Here is a 17554-nt window from a genome sequence, read left to right as displayed (position 1 = left end):
TAACGAAGGAGGAAAGTTGCACGCAGGGCGTGAATTTCATGGCAGTGGCTGCAATGCCCTAATCTATTTTTTCCAGGATAAGTGCTTAACATTCCCTACTCTAATCACACGGCCGGCTGATTAACTTCATTATATTCCGCGCGGCACAGACATGAGCGTGCGGGCAGCGATCCACGGCTTAATCCCTGTGGCAATGTCACAAGAAGGAGAGGAGGGGGGAGGGGAAGGTATCTGGAGCCATGAAAAAGGGGGAGGGGGTGGGAGATGAAATAACATTATCTGGGATTTTTCATTAACATTGCCTTACTGGTCTCACTGGGCCTGGTGCTAATCGGCCCCTGACAGGCACCCGAGCTGCCGGCCACAATGAAATGGTCCAAATTTACAGCTCCGTGGGGCCATGATCTCAAGCCAGCTGTGTGCTTCTTGGACCCTGCGGATTTTGTGTGTGACAATAAGCACCAGGTACCTCTGTCTACCGTTGTAACTTATGACAAGCACCAGGTACTTCCACCTGCTGTTTACGAGTCAAGAGAAGCACTGGGTACTTGTATCTCCAGTTTGTGAGTTACGAGAAGCACTGAGTACTTCCACCTGATGTATGTAAGTTACGAGAAGCATCAAGTACCTCTATTTCCTGGTTTTTTTTTAAGTTCCAAGGACTAGGTACCTTCCATCTACTGTTTGTGGCTTTTTGAGAAATACCGTGCAGATACTTCTACCTGCTGTTTATGAGTTATGGGAAGCACCGGGTATATCCGTCTAACTCAGCTAAGCCTACTGTTTATAACTGGCTATGTGACGAAGGGTTAAATGCACAATACAGGTTTACCGATGTAAGATTATAAAACCGACATCAAACATAAAGACACAAAAACAAAACAATATTGGTGGAAGTTTTGATCGGGACTTGAGGGAAGTGCCAGTCAAAGACACCGAGGTGACATTTTTGAGTATTTGAGTGTTTAGCAATAACTTACACTTGAGCCTGTAATGAGAAATAGTGAGAGAAAATGGTGAGCAAGTTGGCAGTGAATGGTGAGTTTTAATTGGTAAGAGGGGGTAATATGTCTACGTCTATTTAACTCTGTGTGCCATAAAATGACTTCATTTTCTACTCTTATGCAACTTTCAATGTGATAGATGGAAGGGAAACACTCAAAACTAGAATGGTACTTGGTGGCGCACATACCTACCCCAAGTTGAACAGTTTACATTTTCTATCTCACCGATAGGTCTATCTCACAAAAATCGAATCACTTTGTCCATGTCACACACCCAACCGAACCGCTAAATGTCATCTGAACCCATCCATAACTTTTTGAGATATCCTGCTCACAGACAGACAAACAGACAGACAGACAGACAGACAGACAGAGGTGAAAACATAACATCCGCCCACCTTCCATGGTGGAGGTAACGATGGACCGGATCTGCATTCGCCAGTGGTGGAAGTAATGATAGACCAAATCTTCATCTGGATCTCAACCAAAATCGAATCGGCTTGGTCTCGTCACCTACCCAACTCATCTACCACCTTTTGTCATAATCCGTCCACAACTTTTGGAAATATCATGTTACGTATCGTTTTTGGCCCGATCTCTCATGAGTAAAGAATCATTCAAAAATTTTTTTTCATTATTGTGTCCGGATGCGGATCGTCAGCAAAATCGAATAAATTCATCTTTGTCAAACACCTCACCTGTCCATCAGGTTACATCTGAATCCGTGCATAACTTTTTGAGATATCCTGCTCAAAGACAAAAAAGATAGATAGACAGACAGACAAACGGACAGGGGTAAAAACATAACCTCCGTCCACCTTTGGTGGTGGAGGTAATAATGGAAGATATAGATAAAGAAATGGATAATACAGTGAGTGCTCTGGGACCAGAGAAGAGGTGCACAATTATTAACAGATTGCCTGGAAGACGGTCGGCCTATAATTGATGTCATCCCTCTGATGGATTAGACAATGGATGGAAGTGTGCAAAATCAGTCCCAAAGATAATACATTTTTCAAAAAGACAATAAAACAATGATCTCGAATTAAGCAGAAAGAGCAATTAAAACGTCGACGTACAACGCGGTAGTGTGTGAGCATTAGAAACTCTTAGCAAACATCTCAAGCAATAAAGACACCAATGTGGATACCAATCAACCTGAAAATGTAAAAACAAATAAAATAATAGTAAAACTTTAAAAACCATGCTGGATGAGGATGATATCAAACTGCGTACGATGGTGGAGAATTAAAAAGGACGTTAAAAGCAAACATTACACGACAGTCGGTGACCCAAGAAATAGAAATTCAACCTTCATCGACAGGTGTTCAAAAGTAGCTCAGAGACGAGGTTAAAAAAAAAAAAGCATAAGGATAAAACCAAATAACAGGTCCTAAAAAAAACAGAAGATAAAACCATGAAAATAAAGATTTGGACTACAATACATTAAAGCACAAGAGGGTTCTTCAATCTGAAATGAAGACGGATTTGGGAGAGATTTGATGTGAAAACTGCTTAACGCAACCCGTACTCTGGTAGAATGAATAACTCGCGACAAAGAGAAACTAGAACAGCACGTGGTAGAGCACATACCTCTGCCATGCTGGACAGTTTAAGTTTTGCATCCCACCGAGAGGCCAGATCTGCTTTCGGAACTGAACAAAAATCGAATCGGCTTGTCCTTCTCACCTAACCAACTCATCCACCTAGTTTTGTCATAATCCGTCCACAACTTTTTTGAAATCTAGTGCTATATCGTTTTTGGCCACATCTCTCAATGGTGAAATCAATCATTTTGGTCCGAATTGTAGCATTCGGATCAGGATCGGATCTTCAGCAAAATCGAATCAATTCAACATCGTCGCACACCTAAACTGTGCACAAAATTTCCCCTAAAACCGTCCATCATTTTTTTTGAGATATCGGCCATCCACGGGGGTAACTGTGCAGTGATTGCGTGTGTTTGTAAAAGCTTCCACTACTTTTTTTTCTGCAGTGAAAAGTATGAAGGATACGATGGATACAGAGCTGACATTCAGGTGTGGTGGCACACTTTCCTTTGAGCTGTCTAGTCTGGGTTTGATTCCCGACCTGACTATAAACTCTGATTGGTGTTTCGTCGGTATGGTGTTGCATCGCAGGATGCGTCTTCCCTCCGACACATGTTAACCTGGGTGTCCCGTCTGATAGCTAAGCATTAATTGATGGACGATAAAGATCCTAAGTTGTCTTTAAAGAAAGAGTTGGCGAGTTATCGTCAGGACGTTAAACAAATTACAAATTCCTGCCCCAAGTTGCAGGGGTCACCACATCAGTGGCATAGACACACACCCACCCCTGGTCATGATGCAAGCAGGCGATGTATCGGCACAGATAGACTAGCCATGAATACAAGGTAAAATGTGAATGGAAGACAAGGAAGATCACCCCATGAACGGTGAAGAAAGATATACCATTAAAGAAGCAAACAAGATTGAAAAAAAGTAAAACAAAACATTACTCCTTGAAGAAGATTCATTAAAAATGGCACAAAAAAACAAACAAACAAACACATAAACCTGCATTTGTATAGAGAACGAATAATACAAGGAAAGATGTCGTGAAATCCCTCAAACAAATTTGACCTCAACAAGAATTGGTGGTTGAATTCAAGGACCTGATGTACAAGTCCTCTTCAAATTTCAAGTTAATCGGATGGAAATTGAAGATTTTAGAAATGAATACAAGTTGTTGACCTTTTGACCTCAAAACCAATAGGCTTATTGTTTATGACCAAGTCGACTTTTTGGTGAAGCTTTGTGAAGATCGGTTTAAAATTGTGACCTGTGGGCGATTGACAAACAAACAAACAAACAGACAGAATCACAGACCGGACCAAACAATATCCTTACGAATCTTCGCTTTCGCAAGTAGTAATAGTAAATGGAGCAGCAACAACAACAACAACAACAACAGGAAAGCCTGAGCAAACTACCTCAACCTCACAGCAGCCTCTTCCAATCCATCGCAGACAAAGACCTCCCTCATCCGTATTTGGGGGTGCGTTTGGCATCCTCACCACAAGTGTTGGTGAGGTTATCGAACCCACGCCAGCAAGCGCAAAAAAGAAAGTCTTTGACCGCAATTACAACGAGAACAGCACTCGGTGGAGCACATACCTCCGCCATGCTGAACAGTTGACATTTTGTAACCCACTGATCGACCGGATCCCAAAATTGAATCGGTATGCTCTCGTCACCAAACCAACTCTCCCACCAAGTTTTCTCGTAACTCGTCCACAACCTTTTGAAATATGATGCTATATCGGTTTTTTTTTTTTGCCATATCTCTCAACGGTGATGAATCACTAAGAAATGGGGGAAAAAAAAATCCCGGATCGGGATCTTCATCAAAATCCAATCATTTCGTCCCTTTCACGTCCACTAAGTTTCGTCCGAATCCCTCCACAACTTTTTGAGATATCCTGTTCAGAGAGAAAAAGACAGACAGACAGACAGACAGACAGACAGACAGGGGTGAAAACATAACTTCCACTCACCTTCGTTGGCAGAGGTAATAATGGCAAAACTTCACCGGCTTAACCAGAAGTACTGAACACAAATGGCTGAGGAATTCCCACTCCTAAGATCATCGACTGTAAAATACCAGCAACAGAAGTTCCAGAACGATTTGTAAAAGAGCTACTGAACCAGTCCATTAACTTGAGTCCAAAGAACACCTTACCCCACACAGTCTTGGGGGGAAAAAAGGGGCACGGACGGGGTGTGCGAGTGACAAATTTGACTGGTTGTGATGACGTAAAATGCGGCAACATTTTGGCCCAAGTACTGCTCAACGAAAAAGTTCTGGAAGCGCCAAGAAGTTGATTCGTGTTCAACAGTGTTCGAGTGTATAATTAAATTTAAATAAAATAAAGATTTCAACGGTTGTAGATTTAAAAAAAAACTTTTTCGGAAGTTTACCGCCGTTGACGCAGCGTCTTTTCCATCGCCTTATTTAACACGCTACATTAGTTATTCGTGCCTGTTGTTTGTGTCCTTTATGACTTCCTTAAAAACAATACGTTTCCTGTTGGGAATGATGTTCACTTTTGTTTCATTGCCAGATGGGTAGACAGGCTAAAACAATTATCTCGCTCTTCTCTCTTCGCATGAGTCACCGGGACAAATTCAGAGCCAAAGTAGTCACAGGATAGTAAACTCACATCATAGAGCTTGGCACATGTGACCGTCTGATGATACTACTGCTGATGCTGCTACTACTACTACTACTACTACCTCTTTAACAGGCCCAATTTTTTCCCACCTTATTGTGGGGTCGGCCAAGAAAGGTTTTGGCCCCAAGTCTTTCACAAGCCGCCTGGTCAGGCATAACGTTCGACTGAAAGTGACTTAGACAGGAATATATAATATATTTCAGGGTGCCGGCCATAATTTGCCTGCCCTTCGCGAAAGACACAGTGGGACCTTTATCATCCACTAACTAATGGGAGCAGATGGGACACCGGGCTTAACATCCAACCGAGCGATGAGGCACATTGGGATTAAACACCCTGTCTGCGACCACCAATCCCACAGTTAATAGTTGGGTCGCGAATCAGACCCACACGAGACTGATCAAAGGTGAGTGTGCGCATGGGGTTGGCAGCATGGCCTCGAGGGACACACACTCGCCTCTGAGCTGTTTCGCCTGGGTTTGAATCCTGACCCGGCAATAAACTGTCATCTGGGTGTTTCACAGGCAGGGTCATTCATCAGTGTGTTTGCTGTCCCTCGGATGGACGCTAAACTGGACGTCTCGTCTGCCAGCATTAGTTGGTGGACGTTAAAGATACCCCAGTGCCCTTTGCGTGGAGTAGGCCAGTTATTGCTGGCATCATGAAGAAATTACAAATTCCTGCTTTAACCTACAGGGTACACCGTCAGCAGCAAAGCCACACTCCCAGCAATGATGCAACCAGCAGCCACAGGCTGCATAGGGAATGAATGAAACCTGTTATGTGCACCAACCTGCTGGACTACACCTGATGGCCTGAGCTCCCTTTCAACTGTATGTTTCATGCCCATCGAGCTTTCTTTATCTCTGCCACCGAAGGTGGACGGAGGTTGTGTTTACACCCGTCTGTCTGATTGTCTGTCTGTGAACAGGTTATTTCAAAAAGTTACGGATGGGTTCAGACGAAATTTGGTGGACAGGTTGGGTGTGTGACAAGGCTGAATTGATTGGTTTCGAGATGAGATTCTAAACGGGGTAGGGATGGAGGAGGCAAAATTGCAAATGGAGTCTTCTGTCATCGAGCCGGTGGAGCAACAATTCACATTTATTGCCACATCTGATTCAAATTACCTGCTCTAGTGGTGGTGAGCGGTGCTCCATTTGGAACGTTTGTTCGAGATATGTATCATTTTGATGCCTGAGGTCCATAATAAAAACTTGTATTGTTGTCAAAGCCAGTGACCAAAAGTTGTGGATGAGTTGGTTAGGTGAGAATAGCAAGCCGATTAGATTTGGCTTCATATCTGGATGCAGTTCCGGCCTATAAGTGGGATACAAAATGTAAAATCAGCCTGGCAGACGTACGCAATGCTCAGCCCACCACCATCCCCCAAAGCTTCACCTTACCCACGCTGACACTCCTCCCCCCCCCCCCGATTATGCACCCTCCCAACGCCTCTTCACCCCATCTTTTACTGTGTGGACCTCAAACATCCAGGGCCTCTACTTCAACCTGACAGATCTCTCAATTCAAGCCACTGCTGATTGAACCAGATATCATCTGTTTCACAGAATCCTTACTCCCACAAGACGTCCCTGACTGCTTCGTGTCTCTCCTCCTTGGATCTCCTCCTCCTTTGTGTTGTTGTCTCCTCCGATTGGATAGGTCTGAACCACACCACGGCGGCGGAGTTGCACTTTACATCAACAACTCAATTTCTCACTGTTCATGTACTGATCTTATTACACTTCCCATTGCCCAGGAGCACCTCTGGCTGTGACTTCCCCTCCACTCCCACTTCTTGTTCATCTGTGTGTTGTACCGTCCTCCGAACAGCGATGACTCCATCTACATTTCTCTCTCAATCAACATGGACAAATTTTTAACCACTCATCCCAACTATCTCTTCGTCATACGAGGAGATTTAATTTGTCACGATGCAAGTTGGCTGGACGTTGGCACCTCTCTCACCAGCCATGGCACTTCAGCAAAAGACTTGAACTGTGACTCCATGGGACTGACTCGATCTGTAAACTTTCCAACCCGGATTTCTCCTCCAGCCAATGATACACTGAATCTTGTGGTGAGGCAGTTGTTCTGAAACAACTTGCCTTCTCTTCCGAGATTCCAAAAAGTCCACAACCGAAGGCAATCTCAGTGCATTCCAAAAGTCCGCAACAACTGTGTGTCCATTCTCAGGAGAGCCAGAAAACAACATCTGTCCAACCTCAAGATTGAACTTTCAAACTTGTTACCCATCTCTAAAACCTGGTGGCGCCTTCTTAAGTCTGTCTCTGATGTACGTTTCCCTTCCATCTTTTCAAATGGCACCACAGCCGACTCTGCTCGTGAGAAGGCTGAATGCCTCAAGTCTGTGTTTGCTTCCAAACCTTGTGTACCCAACCCCTCACTCTCAGTACCCATCCTTCCCTGTCGTACCCAACTGCTCCTGGACTCTGTCTTTTGCACCTGAGAAGGTTGAGAAGGTTATTTCAACCCTCTACTTTGACTCGACTACTGGACAGGACGGCATCAGCTCACGCGTCCTAAAATCCTACTCTGCTACTCTTGCACTTTTCACCACGTCATTTACACTACGTCATCTTCCATCTCCTTGGAAATCCGTCAACACCACTGCATTACATTAAAAAGGTGCAAAAACTGATCTCCACAACTACAAACCTTCACAGTTGAATCTATCATCAAAGTTGATAGAAAGTCTGTCCTGTTTTCCAAAAACCTCATTGCAGATCACGAATGTGGTTTCTGACCAGGTCACTCCACCTTGGACATGGTGCTTACACTCACCCAGCAAGAGATGTAAGCCCTCAATGTCAGAAATGAGATCAGGGCCGTCTCTCTGGAAATATCATGTGGTTTTGATACAGTCTGGCATCCTGGCTTACTGTCCAAACTGTCTGTCTGGGGAATCCAAGGTCAACTCCACACATGGCTTACTGACTTCTTTGACTCTTGGAGCCAATGTGTCGAACTCAATGGAATCCTTTCATCTCCTCTCCCTGCCACACTTGGAGTTCCCCAAGGCAGTGTTCTGGGCCCAGTCCTATTCCTGTTCTTCATCAATAAAATCTTTCTGACTCTGGAAAATCCTTTTTGTCTATTTGCTGATGACTGTACCCTCTGCCGAAACATCCGTCGTCCTTCAGACAGGCAGGCTGTAACCTCTTCCCTCTATTCAGACCTTGGAAAAAAAAAAATCACAAGCTCGTCAAACAATTAGAATTTGTTTTTCAGTCCTGATAAATCTCTATATCTATCTCTATCTCTATCTCTATCTCTATCTCTATCTCTATCTCTATCTCTATCTCTATCTCTATCTCTATCTCTATCTCTATCTCTATCTCTATCTCTATCTCTATCTCTATCTCTCTCTCTCTCTCTCTCTCTCTCTCTCTCTCTCTCTCTCGCACACTCTCTCTCTCTCTCTGAAAGGACCATCTGGAAACTCCCTCTGTTCTCCCATCTACTTTCTTAACAATCCTCTTGAGGAAGTTCAGTCATTCAAACTCCTGGGTCTCACGAGCAGCCGTGATCTTTCTTGAGCAAACCTCATTTCAAAGCTGTCCTCCAAAGTCAGCCGACGACTGAGCATCGTCCGTTGCACAAAATCCTTCCTTGGCACTCCTGAACTTCTATCCACCTGCATGGCCGACATCCGCAGCCTGATGGAGTAAGAACTGCTCTCCCCTCTGGGCTGGCTCCTCTGCCTCTCACCTTGCTCACCTGGATGCCGTGGAAACCAAGACCTTCAAGATTATTGGAATCTCCCGTGATAAAGCTGAGTCTATCACTATGCCATCACAGACAGGTTGGTAGTCTCTCTGTCTTCTAACGCCTCATTTCTGGTCTTGCACCCTCTGCTCTTTCCGTGCTTTGTCCCCCCCTCGGTTTCTGCAGGGCACACACGGTCCACCATTAACCCCCCTTCTGCTTAAACTTTCTAAATCCAGGATCCCTGCTCACGTCCACTCATTCATTCCTCCAGGTCTTCAGACAACTGTTCATCACCATTGTTAGGTCATTCCCAATCAAACAACGTGAGCTTTTCTCCCCTCGTTAACACCCCACCGCAATCGCTCCTCCTTCCAAATTTCCAGTTTCCCTCCTGAGAATTCCCCACTCTATCCATATTGTCCAACCCCTGCATCCTCTCCTGCCCCTCATTCCTCTTCACACCCATTGTTTGTGCAAGTGTGCCTCTATCTTGGCCTTCAACTCTGCTGTTGGTGTTTCCCTCCTCTCTCAGCTGTTACTTGTGTCCTGTTGTGTCCTGATCCGTTCAGTGTACTGGTATTAGCCCTTCCATGAGCCTCGACTACATATGTATTTTTTAAATTGACTATTTACTCGACACGTTATTTTGTGCAATGTCATTTACATTGTAAAGGAAGAATTTTACGTTTTCCCAGATTCATCCCGCGAATGCATAATTTGATTGACACATGATTGCAAATGAATCTTGCAGGTTCCATCATTTATTTTCCTGGTGATGCTTTTCACTTGGATGTTGAGCTGCTCATGTGGTGCCATCTCCCCCCCAATTCCTCATCCACCACCACAATTTCCCTCCTTCTTCTCATCTACCACCATCATTACCTCCCTCCTCGTTCTCATCCACCACCAACCCCTCCACCAATTTGGTTGTGGCTCTGCAGGAATCTTGAGATTTGACAAGGTTACCATCCAAAAGATACTCTCATTCCAAAGACAATTTGAGCTTTGACATCCCCAAGTGAATGTGTATCTTATTTTGACAGCATTTTTTAATTTGTTCAGGGTGCTTGCGAAAGCTTGCCTACTTTTGGCGAAGAATACCGTGGGTTCTTTAACTTTAATGTTCAACGCATCTCGGGAGAATGGATGCCCAGTTTAACGTCCACCTGGGGGACGACGCACCCGCATTGATGAATCGCCCTGCCTGTGAAACACCAGGATGACAGTTTATAGCTGGGTCGAGATTTGAACCCGGGCGAGACAGCTCAGTGGCGAGTGTGCAACTTCCAGGCCATCCTGACAATGCCAACCCTCAGGAAATGCTGGTCGACAGAAAAGTGGCTTAACTTCTCCTCTGAAGGAGAGTGTGATCCGAAATGCAAGACCCCCTTCTGAAACTGAACCCCACTGTGAATGGACCCCAGAAGCATTTCAGAGCTCAGGGTTAAACAACTACAATTGGAACTACCCTCCCTTCAGCTTCCGGGACTGGCTTTTGGCAGTTCTATGGGTGGGGAATTCTGGATTAAAAACTGAGCAACTTTAACTGAGCACTTAACCAAGCATCTGCATACCCCTCCAACCAAACCATACCCCTCCACACCCCTCCAACCAATGTGAGCTTTACCCAAAAACTCTTCTCTGCACTCATCTGCATGTCAAGGGAAATGGATCGTTACCTCCGTCACCGAAGGTGGGAGGAGGTTATGTTTTCACTCCCGTCCGTCTGTTTGTCTGTGAACAGGATATCTCAAAAAGTTGTGGACGGACTATGACAACATGAGGTGGACGAGTTGAGTAGGTGACAAGAACAAGCCGATTCGATTTTGGTCCAGGTCTGGATCCGGATCTAGCAGACTCTGTAAGTTCTTTGTGAGACGTTTCAGATGACAAAACAAGAAGAATAAGGATGTATAAAATTAAATGAATGCTCGTCTTTTTTTTACAGAGCACAAGGTAAGCTTCGGTGACGCTCAAGTGTGGTGTCAGGAAAGGCAAGAGGATGCCAGCAATAGCAGAATGACGCATCCACTCATGAGCTCTTGGCAGCATACTCGACGCTAAAGGATCTGCTCTGCGAGGGGGGAGTCAAAACGCTTCCCCCACCACCCCTTTTCCCCTCACCCCCCCCAATTAATGAATGAACGAACCAACACCAGTGAAACGACACAGATGTTCATGACTCTTCTCAAACGAGTTCCAATATTTTCCCAGCAATGGTTGAGTTTCCTGATGTTCTCCAAATAGCAAACTTGTCTTTGCCTCTAAAAACTTTCAGAAAAGGGAATCGTTTTAATTTCCACCATTTAAGACTACAAAGCCGATTGCAAAATAACTGCTTGTAGTTTGGAAGATCCTTATATCCCGCAACCAACAGGAGGTCACATGACGTCGCAAGCAGATAACGTCGCTTTCATCATCACCTTGCATGCAAGACTGGATGTGGTCAAGTGTGGTTATGGGTGAAGTTATCTAACCAAATTGTTTGGACTTTTTTTTTTTCTAATAAAGAAGAGGTCACATCATCAAACGGATCTCTGCATGAGCATACATTTGACTGTGTTACTCTAAACTGGAATATTTTACACCATGAACCTGCACCATGCTCCAGTGACCGATGTTATGCTGAACTCTGGTGTACAATGCTATATTAATATGGCTGGAAGCACCTGCTCCCTACGAGAGCCACCAGGGGGGGGTCATGGTATTATCTTTATGATTATTATTAATACTGTTGTGGATATGTAAAACCTCATGCTTCCAAGGCAATGACACAGCTACAACATACAGCCATCCCAAGGCAGTTATTTCAGTAGTACATGTCTTAGTCGGTCCCTTCCATATGTCTAGTGGGTAAAAATGGGAAGGATGCGTTGTGTGGGATTCTCGTAGTTAGGCCTATTATATCTCTTATATCCTCACTTTAACCTTTAACCTTTTCCTTTCTGTTACACGAACCATGCAAGCAAGCACGCATGGCATGCAAATAAGAATGAGCGACATGTTGCGAGCGTCTCCAGCAGGATCGTGCTGCGAGCGCATCCGGCACATCGTTTTGTTGGAGTTTGCGTGCCCATTCCCCATTCAAATGTGCGTGCCAATTCGCAACTGCCACCCTCACCTCACCAAACCTCACCATGTTCACTGCAACTGCTTCCTACAACTGGGATAAATACCCCCGCAATAACCCATGCTAAATCCCGACTTTTATTCACCATCTCACCCCGAGAGCCACGTGGCACTCAGCCCTCACCATGGGAGCCGCGTGGCTATCAACACTCGCTACTGATGCCACATCACCACCACTTCTCACTACGGATGTAAAGACGAGCGCCCTGCTCTATGACTGCCGTAACTGCCCCCACGATCGTCAAATCCACACCAAAACCATTAGGGACCCGGCGAAGACGAGGGTCGAGATGTTCCAGGGCACAACACGGGCACAAACATGCACTGCAGCTTATGAGGGAACCTGCGGGTGGTGCAAACATTTCGCTATGATTCCATATTAGATTGAAGGGCAACACACGTTCAGGGCCGAAGCACGTGTCTGAAGACCGCGGCACCATGCAAAACTCGGAGCTCTGATCCATGCCAAGGTTGGCGAGTGATTGAGCCAGATCCCGGCTCCGAGGCGTGGAGGGGCGTGGCTACAGCCACTGTGGCCGAATCGTGGAGCAGGATTTTGCCTGCGGCTCGTCAAGATCCGGTCTTCAGCCCCTCCCTTCGTCCAGGACAATAAAAAGGGCAGAGTAGAGCCGGTTCGATCTCTTCTTCGCTCTTCTCCACCTTCTTCGTCCTCCGCTCTTCTCCTCTCTTTTGGGTCAGTCGCTCTTTCAGTCAGCCTGCTCGTGGGTCCGTCCGTCAGCCTGCTTGCCTGAATGGGTCCATCCTGTTTGCCCGACTCACTGTCGCTTCTGCTGCTCGCTTTCATGTTTGAGGCTGTCGGTGCTGCTGCCAAGGGAACACAGAGCCAGACGGGATCAGCAAGCAGGCACAGAGCAAAAGGCGCCGTGAGTCCCCATGACCAAGTGGGGTGGGAATCGCACACTGCTGCCACAAGGTAGAGCCATTCCGTTCGAGCGATCCTCAATAGGTAGAAACACTTACACAGATAGGATGGGGACTTTCTTCTTACCCATCTTCTTCTTCCATCATTCTTTCCATCGACCTTGTCTACTATGGATGCAAAAAAGAGCATCAACACGGGTGAAGCCCAATTGTCCTTTTACGGGCCAAACCAAAGAAGCAAACGTACTGACTCGCATTCACATTTTCCTCTTGCATGATGCTGCACCCTCACATCATACGACACCACACTTCGCACTCCCACACATTAGACAAAAGCAGTATTCCTCACACCTACCTCTCCCGAAGCATTCTATGTTATGTTGGTCTACCGACCACGCCAAGTTTTGAGAGGACGTTTACCCTCACCTGCTTTCTTTCTCTCGAGACTATATCTAATCTTCCTTGGGCTCGTGTGTGTGTGTGTGTGTGTGTGTGTGTGTGTGTGTGTGTGTGTGTGTGTGTGTGTGTGTGTGTGTGTGTGTGTGTGTTATGGCACCTGTCCTAGGATAATTTCAGATTGTATAAGGTATACGGGATAACTCTGCTCTGTGTCTGCTTTTGTAAGATTGCTTGTCCTTTCGCTGCATCCCACAAATTCCTTGATTTCCCTGCTGTACATACCAATAAATCTCATTCACTGTGCCACATACCTTTGATTGTAAATAAATGCCCTGTGTAGAAATGTTCCCAGCTCGTTTTCGTGTTTTCCTTCATTGGTCCAGCATGGCTCGCACCCTAATTTAGCCGGGACGTTATTCCCCAAAGATTCGCTTCGTAGCCGATACGTACTTGGCAGTTCCGCTCGGCTGCACGATCTGATAGGTAATCTGGTTAACACAAGTATTTATCGAGGGCGCGTTCCCCGTTAAGGAGGTCACGAGGACTATAACAATACCATCGCACAATACCCTCCCTGTGGGAGCCGCCAGTGTGGGTCATCGTATTATCTTTATGATTTTTAATACCATAGCAGAGTCCCCACCCGACGGGAGATCTTTTTCCAAGCGTGAAACACGTTCTTCTGACCATGGGCGTACGAGCCAATTGTTTTTTAAGGAGTGGCGGCTACAGATTTACCCGAATGATGGCTACGTTGCCTGAATGAACACTTCACTGCCACATAGATGAACTCCAGGAAGTGTTATCACTTACCCCAAGCTCAGTGGCTGTTATGCTCAGTAGCAAGTAAGGTGTGTGTGTGTGTGTGTGTATGTGTATGTGTATGTGTGTGTGTGTGTGTGTGTGTGTGTGTGTGTGTGTGTGTGTGTGTGTGTGTGTGCATGCGCATGTATGTGTGCATGTGCGTGTGCGTGTTAGCTCCACTACGAGCCATCGAACAAGTCAAAAAAAAAATCACTCGAGATATCAATGATTAAAGTCACAAAATTAAAGAATTGAACTCAGGGCAATTTCAAAATTGTTAATTAATAACAGCTCAAAAGCGACACGAACAGCCAACAAACAAAACATCTGACAACTCTTCAGTGAACCACCGCTAAGAAGTCCCGAGACATCTTACAGCTTCCCCCAAAGGCCGGTGAGAACATACCTGCTCACGAATCCCAGAGGGCCCTGGATGACTTATTTGTCCCAGCATAACAGAGTGCTGGCGATTGCCCTACCATCAGCCATTTGTGTTTCTGTGTATGCGTGATTGTGTAACACGCATTCAGGGATGGAAACCAGTCATTTTGAAAGTGCTTGAGGGCAGACGAAGCCTCATATGCCCTTTCCTCTGATGCATCCCTTTATTTGTGCGGTGCATAGGGAACAGAACGCTTGCTTGATCGCTGCCCGAAAAAGAAAATTCACCCGGGTTACGTATATGAAGCGAAAACATGCGAACTGCTAAAGCCGCTGTCACACCTTGACGATTTAGTCAGCGTATGCTGATTTATGAAAAACTGGTCTAAAACGCTGGCATACGTCGAATACGTTATGGGTACGTTTTGTATACGTTAAGAGCACGCTGAAAAACACTGCCATACGTCGTAGTACGCTGGCTTTAAACGTTGTACTTTGGGGTTGTCCTCAAATTTTTGCATGCTTGAAATTTTACGACGTATGCTGCCGTATGACTCACACGTTCCGCGACGCTGGCCATAAGTTGTAGGCACGTTATACGATCGTTGACACACGTTACTTGTAAATTACTCATAAGTCGAAACACGTCGAGGTAATGTTTAGCGTACCCGAAACTTATTTCTAACCTATGAGTAACGTTTTGTAAGCACACTACACAAACGTTGTTCACACTTCGCAACACGTTACTTGAAAGTTCCTCATACGTCGAAACATGTCAAAGTGTTTAGGGTACCCGTGACTTATTTATAACCTATGAGTAACGTGCTTGGGAATTATTTGTAAAGCATGTCCTACGTATGCACAAATACGTATGTAGACATATTTGACGTCTTCAGGACGACCACAGAACTTACTGAACGCGTTTCTAACTTACAGATACCATATAATGGCGTATTGGCAGCGATTAGGGGAATTGGTATATAAAAAGGGGCTTCGCAGGAGGAACCACTTTTTTTTAGACTTCGTGGTGAGTACATGTCCATGTCACTCCGAAAGATGGAGGATACGGCAAGGCTGAGACGACAATACCTACCTGTCCTCCAACATCAACATGACCTCATCGAGTTGACCCTGCACCAGTTGCGTGCCAATATAGCCGGGAGAAGAAGACGTGAACGGAGGAGAAGGAACTGGGTCAGACCATGGATCGGGAGGCGACGCCATTACGTCATATATATGATCAGCTCATGGTGGAACTTCGGAACGAGGACCATGCATCCTTCATCAACTTCCTGCGAATGCCCCCAGTGATGTTCGACGAGCTGCTAGCCAGAGTGGGTCCAAGGATAACCAAGCAGTACACCTTCTACAGGGATCCGCTTGAGCCTGGCATGAGGCTGGCACTGAGCCTGCTGCTGTTGGTGCCGTGACTGCAGTGCTGTGGAAGCGATTTAACTCATTCAATGAAAACGATTTCAATTGCCGAGCACCAGCGTCCAAAAACAATTGGCGAGTGACAGACATTTATGAAAAGTGAAGTTGCAGCCTATGAATAGAAAACCTCACGTAATCATCGACGATACGCTGCCACACTATGCATACGTTCGACTATCGTTGGGCATAGGTTGTGGATGCCTAAAACACGCTTATCAATCGTTGGTATAACTTATCTACAAGTTATCGAAGCGTTCTGTGTTCATTACTAGTACATTATGCATTTGTCCAAGTCGTTTTGAATACTTTAAAAACTTAAACAAAAAAATAGTTCATCGTGGGAATGAGAAAAAAAAAAAAATTAGCCGAAAATAACATCGAACAATGGTGCAAAGTAGTCTCCTATTCATGGACGCAACGAGGATCCATCATCACCCACACCCTCCCAATCACGCTCACCTACTACTACTACTACCAATACTACTACTACTACTACTACTACTACTACTACTACTACTGACATTGACATCTACTCAACGTGGAGTCTGGAACACTGACTGGTTCCTCTTATGAAGCCCATTTGTATATACCAATTCCCCTAAACGCTGCCAAATCGTCATTATATGGTAGATGTAAGTTAGAAACACGTTCAGTAAGTTCTGTGGTCGTCCGGAAGACGTCAATCAAATTCGTCTACATACGACAATGTGCGTTTGAGATACGTTACACATAGGTTCAAAGCACGTTACTCATAGGTTAAAAATTAAGTTTCGGGTATGCTAAACATTATCACGACGTGTTTATACTTATGAGTAACTTTCAAGTAACGTGTGTCTGACGTGCGTCAACGATCGCGGAGCGTGCCGAGAACTTATGCCAGCGTATGCGGAACTTGTGAGCCATACGTCGAGTACGTCGTAAAATTTTCAGCTTGCTTGAAATTTCACGACGTACTAGACGTACCACGGAATATGACACCGTACTTCATTGTTTTTCAGCGTGCTCCTAACGTATACACAACTTACCCATACTGTATTGGACATGTGCCAGCGTTTTAGACACATTTTTCATAGGTCGGCATACGCTGGCTAAATCGTTAAGGTGTGACTGCGATGTTGACACTTCCAATTTTCAGGCAGTTATGATTTATATCGGCGTGCGGCAGGTTTTTAACAGAGAACGCCACGAGTTCGTCGGCGATACGTGCAGCACACTATGACTAAGTTAAACTATCGTTGGGCATAGGTTGTGAACGCCGACAACAGGCTAAGCATTCGTTGGTACAAGTTATCTATAAGACAACGAAACGTTCTGTGCCCGTTACTAATACGTTATGCATACGACCAACACATTATGAATACGGCCAAAACTTAAAAAAAAAAAACCTCAAAACTTCAGCGTACGCCAACGTTTTACAGACATTTTTATACGTTGCCATTGCTGGCTAAAACGTCAAGGTGTGACAGCGCCTTATTATGGGAATATATAATGCATTGTGGTTATGTCGCTCGGACAATTCCAATTGTACCCACCCTTCCCCCCAAAGGAAGAAGATGTCAAGATGGGCGAA

General features: G+C 45.2%; 1 protein-coding gene and 1 long non-coding RNA gene across 4 annotated transcripts in view; one reads left to right on the top strand and one right to left on the bottom strand.

Annotated features, from left to right (window-relative positions):
• The window catches only part of LOC147023920 (zinc finger protein ZFPM2-like), a 162754-nt gene that overhangs the window by 134859 nt on the left and 10341 nt on the right, over positions 1–17554 (bottom strand). The window lies entirely within an intron of this gene.
• LOC147023921 (uncharacterized) lies at positions 480–12507 on the top strand. Its single transcript, XR_015060422.1, has 3 exons — positions 480–603; positions 10700–10816; positions 10904–12507. It is a non-coding gene; the product is annotated as an uncharacterized LOC147023921 (long non-coding RNA).

The sequence above is a fragment of the Eptatretus burgeri genome, chromosome 7 (assembly GCF_056783735.1).
Source record: "Eptatretus burgeri isolate ZD-2024b chromosome 7, Ebu_testis_v1, whole genome shotgun sequence".
Classification (NCBI taxonomy): Eukaryota; Metazoa; Chordata; class Myxini; order Myxiniformes; family Myxinidae; genus Eptatretus; species Eptatretus burgeri.
This window is presented reverse-complemented; position numbering and strand designations above follow the sequence as displayed.